Here is a 10,785-nt window from a genome sequence, read left to right as displayed (position 1 = left end):
TATGTCGTGCTTAAAGACCATTTGATGCTAAATCAAATCACAATAAAATAAATAATAATACATAAATTTTTGAATAAGACGAATACTCAAAACGTCATACATATATATATATACATATATATATAAATATATGTATATATATATGTATATACATATATATATAAATATATGTATATATACATATACATATATGTATATACACATATACATATACATATATATATATATATATGTATGCATATATATGTATTGACACCTATATATGCATGGTGTTTATATATATATATATATATATATATATATATATATAAACCATGCAGCAACAGGGCCATGCAAAAAAAAAAAAGGTCAGCTCGATCTTTAGTCCCGGTTGGTAACACCAACCGGGACTAAAGATGGCTCAGCCGGCCACGTGGCTGAGCCATCTTTAGTCCCGGTTATTTCACCCGGGACTAAAGATAGCGATCTTTAGTCCCGGATTGGTACTCCCGGTTTGGAAACCGGGACTAAAGGGGGTTACAAACCGGGACTACAAAGGGTTTCTCCACCAGTGAGAGAGCCACCTCATTGGCGGCTGGTGCGGTTGCAGCGTCGAAGGTGTATGCGAGCCGGACTTGGTAGGCATGGGAAAAGTCATACTTTTGTTATTCTTTCTCTCTGCATTTCCTTTGGATATTATAAAATAATGTCACGGGCCTCTAATAGCTAATTACCAGTTTTTTCAGTGTCCCACAACAGATACGCGTTCTTGCGGTGTTCTCCGGCCAATTACACGTTTTTTAATGTCCTATAGAAAATTTTACCCTAAATAAAAGAAAATACTAAAATTGTTCACTAAAAATCAAAATGACCTAGGTTATTTTTTTATAGAACTGGTAGACCCATTACTTATATATCCCGTTAGACATCTAACGTCTTTCTATCAACTTTTTTTCAGCTTGTATATAGGAGCTATTTACCCATACATTTTGGTATTGATGCTTTTATCAATAAATGATCATTTTAGGAGATATATAAATAATCTTAAGATGATCATAGCATCTAAATTATATATATGATCTACGAAGTCACGTGGCCAGTTTAACAACATAATTATTGTCCTGAGCACGTTGGTTGCACCGAGGAATCTTAAGAGTGAAGCAACCATGACATGGCCTCAGCAATATATAAGCCTACAGATAGGAATTAAAAGACCATATCTTTTTTTTTGTAAAACTTGCTACAGTAACATCGTGAATTTGTGACATATAGCATAGAACAATCTAGAAACATGTAATTATTATATGACGCTCCAGTTTAGTGGTAATTTGCTAAGAAAATACTACGGCAGCTATTTTAATTTTTCTTGCTTAATTGGAGTGAGATAATTTAGAATTAATGCCTTTACCCCATGCTAGGTTGTAGGATCAACCCACTTATATTTTCATCCCGACTTATAGAGATCAAAGCATTTCAAAGATGCTTCATAAAGTGGATTTATCATAATATTATATATTGTAAGTAACCAGCGTTCAAAGCACTTTAAGTAAGTTCAATTTTAGTTTATGATAGAGTGAAAGAATATTTTTGATAGAAAACCATCCACACAAGGACATTCATAATAAAATTTTACGCACATGCCCTCGCATATGCGCGGGCTACCTTCCTAGTTATATACTAAAAGTCCATTAAACTTTGTACAAACGCTCTCAAGTCACCACGTGACACTTCTACAGACACTCCTATACCGCCACGTGGCAATATAATGTCTAATCTCACTGTTGATTTTCACTTAAATCGGTGGACCCATTAATTCAGACCATTAGATTAGATTAGATTAGATTAGATGTATTTCGTTTAAAACTAAACTGATACCTTACTGTTGGAAAAAAACAAAAAAAACATATGTACTACTTCCTCCATTTCATTCTACTACAACATAAGTACGAATGTACGACTAAAAAAACTTAAGTACTGTTCATTGGTTTGCTGGGAAATAAATATAAGTACGTAAGATTGGAAAGAGCAGTAGAGCTTACGCTGCTTAATTACCTACGGTTCATTAGGAAGGAAAAAACATGCCAACGTATTTATGATAAAAACTTAAAGCCACGTGTAAAAAAAATAAAGCCAAAATATAAACGTATATAGTACCATCGAAATAAATCAAAAATAAAATTTTCTACATAAAAAATAAAATATATTATTTCACAAATATAGATCAACTAGACCTGTCATAAAAAATATAAAGTATCAAATTAACGTTCTATAAAAATTCACATTTTAAAATATTTTTAAATTATATATTCGACTTTGTGATCCCGTTGTATTCATTTAAAAAAACATAGTACGTAGTACCATTATCAAAATATCACCGTCGATTTTCACTTAAATTGGTAAACCCAATATTTTAGACCATTATGTTATATGTATTTTATTTAAGAAACTAATACCTTACTCCGTCTACATATACGGGAGAACTATATAATTTTTGGCTAGAAAAGGAAAAAAAACATAAGTAGTCTGTACGTACGTATGACTGGGAAAAGAAATGAAGATTACCTACTGTGCATCGGAAGAAAGAAAAATCTACACACGGGCCTACTATAAAAAAATAAAACCAAAAAAATATGTATCATTGGAAAAAGATCGATACAAATATATTGCTCTACAAATTTACGTAAATATACATAGTTAAACTAAATTTATATTATAAATATGAAATATCCATTAACTATATTTATATTATAAATATGAAATATCCAATCAATGATCTTTAAATGTTCTATCTTAATAAGAGGCTGATATATATATAAATTAATGCTATGATAATTTTTTATTTCATATTATATTTTAGGGTGTCACTTGACGATATACAACACTAATTTAAATCTACATATGTAAAAATGAAAACAACACAATTTAGTTCTTTTATTTTACACCATTATATTAGATTTATTATTTTAAAATAGTACGTTTCTCCTATATATGTATACATGAGAAATATATGACTGTTGACTAGAAACCGTACCTACATATGATTGAAAAAAAACAACAATGCTCATGTATCGTTTGCCGAAAGATCAGAAAACCATACGCACGTACTCATGATAAAGCCCAAAAAAAATCAACAGTCATTAAAATAAAATTTTCTACAATTTAAAGATAAAATATAATAACATTCGAATTTATAAATATAAAATATCCAATCAATGCTTTTAAGTGTTCTATCTTTTACATTATTTTAAAATTATATATCCAATTTGTGATCTTATTGTATTCCTTTAAATAAATAAATTATAATGTCTATAGCTCTAAATTCATCACAACATATGGAGCCGATATGTAATAATTAATGTTATGATAATAATTTTACATAATATTTTAGGTCTAAAAAACACGTGATGAATATATAACACTAATTTAAATTTAAATAAACATATGTATTCTTCAAGTTACTAAAGGTGTATCATGTGAATAAAAACAATAGGTGCTGAAAACAAACCAGACACATAACTAACATGCACTATACTATATATATTTGTCAAAACACAATATGGTACTTTGGAGATTATCGTGGTAGTATTTAAAAAAAAAATCATTTTGTCCCGGTTACATATATATTCTTCTATTATTTTGGGAAAAAAATTAACTCCCTTCAATTTATGTGAGAGGGAGTATAAGTAATATGAGTTTATCTTTGGTTAGATGAAGGAGTACCATTAGCTATATTTTTAATAGAAAATATCTTTCATTAATATATAATAAAATTAAAATGCTGCTTAAAGTCATCTATAGAATACAGAATACAAAATGTTATATAAACTTTGGAAACTCCAAAAATATTAAAAAGAAAGAATCACACATAATACAAGTAGATATGAACCAACTCCATTATTGTGACATATATTTTTCTAATAAATTTGAGGATGTATGGTTTGAAGTAATATGCCCAAACCAGTTATTAACGAACACATGTTTAAAATAGAGTAAAAAATATTTTAAAAATATCATCCACACATAAACATTCATAAAAAAAATTCAAACAACATTAAACAACATGTCCACGCGTATGCATGGGCTACCTTCCTAGTTATTAAAAAAGAAAAAAAAACCAAATACATCCTCCGCGCCGATCGCCTCCCCTCCGGCAGAGGCGCAGCCACTGCCTGCCACGCCGGTCGCCTCCGCGCCGACCGCCGCTGCCTGCCGCCGCACCTCCGCCCGGCCGACCGCCGCCAGCCGCCCTCCGCGCGGCCTCGCCGCCGGCCGCAGGCCCTCCGCCCGGCCACTCCTCAATCTGCTGCAGAGAACAGAGGGAGAAGGAGAAGTTGAGAAGGAAAGGATAAGGATAACAACGAGAGGAAGATGAGAAGGAGAGAGAGGAAGATGGGGAGTTGGGAAGATAAGTCGTAGGGATTATATACTATATATGGATGTTTAGTCCCGGTTGGTAATACCAACTGGTACTAAAGTGGTGATCTTTAATCCCGGTTGGTGCCACCAACCGGTACTAAAAATCCTTGGTCCCTGATAAGCCACTGACAGGGAATAAATCGGGACTATAAATCATCTTTACTCCCGGTTGGTAACTGTCACGCCCAGAAATTCACGAACCAGAATTTCTAAGCTGAATGTGTATTAAACCCCTGTCCAGGACCAGCCAGGGTACACAAACGACAATTGTTGACATACAGATCCACGTCTTACAAAAATATAAAAGATTACAAATGCAGCGGAAAAGGTAAAAGCGAGCTAAGCCTGAAGACTTGACTCCTGCAGCGGGCGATTCCATTCCACAGGCAACCCTTGATGGCAACGACGAAACCAACCTCTTCAAGACATCTCCAACTGAGAAGAACTTCGACTCTGATGTGGGGGAAAAGAGAGCAAGACTGAGTACTACCCACTGTACTCAGCAAGTCATACCGGAAGAGGAGGTATGATGCAAGATATATCCAAGGGAGGCTAAAGGTTCTTTTGCATAAGGTCGGCATTTCAAAGCAGTAGTTGAAAGCAGTAAAACAGTTGTAGTAATTAATCCATATTAACCAATCACTGTCCAACGTTACACCACGTTGCAACAGGCCCAAACCACCACCTGAACTAACCAGTTCCAAAAGCTAACTAGGGTGAAACTAATCACGGTGAATCTGGTCGACCGCCCATAACCGCGGGCACGGCTATTCGAATAGTTTTACACTGATCAGAGGTGTACAACTGTACCCACAAGACACAGCCCCACGACACGTTCCCGTGCGCCGACATGCCACCACGACATACCGGAAAGAGGCCGTGACAAGACCCTTCGCATAACCCCCTCTAACCGATCGCACCACACCTTAGGGTTCGCCCCCGTCCCCAGCAGGCAACGGGCAGCCCCCCTTTCATGCCACGGTGAATCCGGAAGCTGATCAACCGGACACCCCGGCCGACCCAACTCCATCACGCCCACCCTCGCCTGGGTACGTCGGCTAGAGAAAAGTTATACTACAAGCCCAGCCGTTGCCCACGCTGGCTTGTGGTAAGTACGATAAGTTCTTCCAGGGCATCCCGCGAACCGGTCCTTAAATGCCATGGGTGCGACTAGCAAGACCATGCACCCACAACCCACCATGACGTGTATTTTAATTAACCAACACCATTACGGTGGCTCTAAATCAAAGCTATGCCAATAATCAAAGTCTATGCTTTAGTGTGATCCCCTTTTGTGCACTAGTTGAACTAAGCATGGCTAAGCATCTCCTAAACCAACATCTAGTCATTTTAATACCCACGTTATCAATGGCATAAGGTAAGCAATATATGGCTGAGTAATAGGACCCATCCCACATGATATTGTAAAACAATGCAATATTTAATAGAAATGCGGGATATTTGTAAATTGGGTACAATATGATCAATTGTATTGCATGACTTGCCTTGCTCTCGCACTGATGAGACCACAGCAACGTCTTCGAGAAACCGCGAATCGACGAAACGGCCGAAATCTACGCAACAAACAAAGCACACAAGCAAAACATGCTATAAGACTACTGAAACAGAGAACAAAGCCATTTTTAATGGATTCTACACATTTTTCTTGATTTACTGAGACTTGAATGGACTTAATCGGAGCTCGGATGAATTAGATATGGATTTTAGAAGTTTTGAGCCATTTTAATGGATTTCTATAATTATTACCAAATTATTGCGCAATTATTAAATATTTTTACAAAGGAAAAGCAATCGCTGACATCAGCAAAAGGGGGAGGCCGGCGCCGACACGCGGGCCCCACACGTCAGCGGGTTCAAGGGGAGGGCACACGGTGGACCGCGTCCACCGCGACCTCGGGCGCGCCGTGGACCAGGACCACGGGCTGTCCACGGGGGCACCCCAAGTCGGCAAGGGAGGAGCCCAGCAAGGTGGCGGAGGAGGACGGCCGGACGGCCGCCGGCGACGGCGACGCGACGCGGCAGCGAGCATGGGAGATGGCCGACGAAGGGGAGAAAGCGGGAAGGGAGGGGGAGTGCTCACCATGGGTACGACAATGGAGGGAGGCGGCCGACGAAGCTCGGGGCGGAGAGAGACGGCGGCACTCCGGCGACGGGTGGCGCTCGGGAAGGAGTGGACGAGCAGCGGCTGCACAATGGGATGGGAGGAGAGGTGTTAGAGAGGACGGGGCGGCGTCATGGCCGGCCGGAGAGGGAAAGAAGGGAGGAAGGGCTCACTGGCGCACGGGAAAACGGACGTCCAGTGAATTTCCGGTGATGGGAAGAGATGGTCGAGGTTCTCCTTGTCCTTGCGGAGCCGAGGGAGACGACGGCGTGGGTCGGCGTGGACGGGAGCGGCGGCGGAAGGCGGCTGGAGGCGGTACAGGCGGCGGTCGCTCGAGCTGCGCGTGGACATGGTATCACGGCAGTGGTTCGGGGAAAAGAGGTGGAGCCGGGGTGCGGCGGGGAGCGGCGAAGCCGGTGGTGGTGACGGCGCAACGCGGGGATGGCGGGAGTGGCGGCAGGGGCCGGCTGGAGGCCGCCGGCGAGCGGCGGAGCTAGAGCGCACGTGGGGAGAGCGGTACGGGGCGCGAGGAGATCGGGAAAATTGGGGAAACGAGAGAGGAAGCTACGGGGAGTGTTTATATGGGCTTGAGTGGCGAGATCGTGGCCGAGAGGGGCGGAATCGGGCGGCAACCGGTCGGCGACGTGGAGGTCAACATGCGCGGAGTGGGGACTCGATTTGGCGCCGAAAATTGGGGAAAAGTGGGGAATTTGGTAGAGGAGGTGGAGGGGAACCGATTTTATGCGGTTTGGGCGCGAGGGCGTGAGCGGGAGGACCGGAATCGACGGCGACGTGGGCGGCAATGGCGGATGCCGGCGGCTTCTGCTCTGGAGACCGAAGGTAGGAGGAGGGCCTGACAGGTGGGGTCGCCGAGCCCACCTGTCGGGGAGGGAGAGAGGGAGGAGAAACCAGGGGGTTATTTAGACTTTGCGTGAGGGAAAGGGGAAACGGGCCGAGGGGGAGAGAGAGAGAGGCCCGAGAGGGGGAGGGCGCGCGAGCCGCGGGGGAGGGGAAGGATTCTTGGGCCGAAAATGGCCCAAGGAGGAAGGGGAGTTTTTATTTTGTTTTCTTTTTTTATTTAAATTGATGCAATGATCTTTGTGCTATTAAAACTATTTCTCGAGCTCCGAAAATTCACGGAAAATTCCGAAGAGTACATTAGGGCACAAAGAATATTACAAAATATTCCCGGCCAATGATTTTTAAGGGAAAAATTTTTAATTTCCTCTATAATTTCACTTGATTAAATTGATTAACTTTTTATTTAATTTCTAGGAAATGTATTATTAAATGATTTTTAAACCCGAACGAAAATCAGGGCGTTACAGTAACCGAGACTAAAAATGTTTTTTTTTCCTGATCTTTTTTATAATCGGGACTATTGTAGTTTTTAGCCGACCCAGCAAAGATCAGTTTTCTACTAGCGTGTATTATTACGTATTGAAAGATTTAATCCATACAGATTGTGATGAACCATATGTATCTAGGAATTCTCGGTATTGTGAGGTTTCCGGTTTTATTAAACCGAGGACCTATAGAAGGGCCGGGAGGATAGGAAATGTCTCATATGTACCGACATATATCATGGCTCACTTCGGCTGTGTTCTTAACTTGATGTTTTCAAACATTCAGTTCCTCGTTTTTATTGTGCACGCTTTCTGGACTATTAATGGTCTATGGTTTTGCAAAAATATTTATGGAAAGGTTGCTATAAAAAACATATCAATATATTTTTTGTCTTTTTTCTAATATACTTAATTAATCTTACGTCAATTCGTCGCTCCGTTTTTGTGAGGAGGAGAGGGGTTCCTAAGGGCAAGTTTTATAACAGAGGAAGTGGTTATATCTAATTTTGTCCAAAGCATCTACACATTAGTTTAGGGGTAATACATACAATAGATTGCATCTACTTACACTACATCCAATACATTTGTTACCAATTTACTTCTCTCTTTCCTCTGCCATTTCTTGAAATTTGTGTTGAGGTTGCTCCTTGCGTAAAGGGTGACTGCTCCCCTCTCTTCTCTTCTCCCCTCCACATTATCATATGAATCTACATGGCATTTTAAAATTAGTGATAGAAAACTTACAGTACTTGCCCTAACTCAGTACAGCCTTACTTGGTGTTTTTTTAGTAGTGTTACATGCTAGTAAAACGGAAGTGCTAGTTTTTTTTTTTTTTTTGCTAGAGTTACTTTTTTGGTACGGAAGAAATCAAAAGAAAGTGGCGTACACCACACATACATCGCACCGGCAGCTAAAAATAGATATATTGACCGGATCAAACAACTAACGTTGGCAGTATCCTGTGGTGTTGTATTCCAATAAATGTCTTCTCTCTAGCCCACTGCATGCATACCCACCGTACCTACCCCTTGGATCTGAATATCTGATGCTGCTCACGAGCTAGGAGTATATCGTTTGACTAGAATACCTCTTTCTACGCGTCCTTAGCTAGCCAAGTTCCATATGAATTTGAATCTAAAGGGTTGACTGACCCCTTGGCATTATTATTTTTGGAGATGTAATATTAAAATCATAAATTAAATATCACTTTTTAAATAATTCTCGAAATTATTTCAAGCCTATAAAAGAAAATCACAAACGATCATATACATCCAAGGAATATTCAAATGTGGGGGTGTTTTCCTTTAATCTCCAGCTCTAACACTGGTGGAGAAATGCTTTTTAGTCCCGGTTCGTAATCCCTGTAGTCCTGGTTTTCCAACCGGGACTACGAATCCGGAACTAAAGATCGCTATCTTTAGTCCCGGTTCAAATAACCGGGACTAAACATCAATCTTTAAAGATGCTCCATCTTTAGTCCCGGTTGGTAACACCAACCGGGACTAAAGACTAAAGATATTTTTTCTTTTTTTTTCTACTTTTAATATTGAATATTGATTTCATACCATCCCCTCCCATATCCAAATCATCACATACTACAGAACATCTCCAAATCCTCAAATCCTCAAACAAATCATCTCCAAATACATCACAAACTCTTAAAAAAATTACATCACAGGCTTCTTAAAAAAATTCATCACAGATTCACATCTCACATAAAAATACATCACAGATTCACATCTCAAAAAAAAAAGAAAAGAAAAAATCCGGCCGGCGGCCACTGCCGCCTCCCCTCCACCCCTCCGCGCCGGCCGGCCGGCCGGCGCCGCGCCGCCGCCACGCGGCCCCCCGCGCCGCCGCCGCCGCGCCGGCCGCCCGCCGCCGCCGCCGCGCAGGCCGCCTCTGCGCCGTCCCCCGCGTCGCCGCCTGCACTGTGGGTGAAGGAAAAAAAAGGAAGGAGAGGAGGGGAGTTAGAGATAAGGAAAGAGATAAGAAGTTAGAGAGGAAAAAAAGAGATAGAGGGAGGAGTTTGTTGTGTGGACGGGAAAAGAGGATTGGATTATATAGTGTGTTTTGATTTTTATTCCCGGTTAGTAACACCAACCGGGACTAAAAATAGGTTTTTAGTCCCGGTTGGTGTTACTAACCGGGACTAAAGATCATAGGGCACTGACACGGCCTGACATGGAATCAACCGGGACTAAAAATGAACTTTAGTCCCGGTTGGTAACTCCAACCGGGACTAAAGATGATGGGACTAAAGATCTTCCTCTTATTAACCGGGACTAAAAATCATTTTTAGTCCCGGTTTTTAATGGAACCGGGACTATTGTGGATTTGGGTCGACCGACCAAAGATGGTTTCTCTACCAGTGTAAAACCCTTAATTTGTTTTTACCTGATTTTTCTCTATCAGACCAATATAAAAAATTATATATTCAATAAAAATAAATAATTTCGAGTTTCCATAAATTAAAAACTAAAAAAATACATCCGACTCCCTTAAAGAAAAGAGTTCACGTAAAAAAAATAAAGGAAAAAGTCCAACTCAATATAAGTTGTCCGATCCGGTAAAAAAAAAAAGAAGTTCACATCCATAAAAAAAGAGAAAAAGGTCCGACTCAATAGGTGTCCGATCCGGTATCCATTCCGCTGTCGCACACCTCCATCCGCCGCCGCGCAGCCTAAGCCGAACCCTAAGCCTGCCGCCACATCGATCTGTCTCCTTATGCGTTTTTTTCTCCAATTAATTAAAAATATATGTCTCCTCATGCGTTTTCTCCTCTAATTAATTGAAAAAATCAATTCTCCACTCCTTACCCATCATTTCCCCCATGATTTTCCCTTTCAATTTGGTTTTAATTTACCGGATTTAATCTCCATTAAACTGTTGTCAATGATGACTCTTACTCATCCTTTCCC

At 40.6% G+C, this 10,785-nt stretch overlaps 1 long non-coding RNA gene across 1 annotated transcript; it reads right to left on the bottom strand.

Annotated features, from left to right (window-relative positions):
* Positions 1-5,848: 5,848 nt before the first annotated feature.
* LOC112937453 (uncharacterized) lies at positions 5,849-7,396 on the bottom strand. The gene is made up of 3 exons (XR_003240089.2): positions 6,691-7,396; positions 6,497-6,601; positions 5,849-5,969 (listed from the first exon to the last, which is right to left on the bottom strand). It is a non-coding gene; the product is annotated as an uncharacterized lncRNA (long non-coding RNA).
* Positions 7,397-10,785: the final 3,389 nt, after the last annotated feature.

The sequence above is a fragment of the Oryza sativa genome, chromosome 12 (genome assembly GCF_034140825.1).
Source record: "Oryza sativa Japonica Group chromosome 12, ASM3414082v1".
Classification (NCBI taxonomy): Eukaryota; Viridiplantae; Streptophyta; class Magnoliopsida; order Poales; family Poaceae; genus Oryza; species Oryza sativa.
This window is presented reverse-complemented; position numbering and strand designations above follow the sequence as displayed.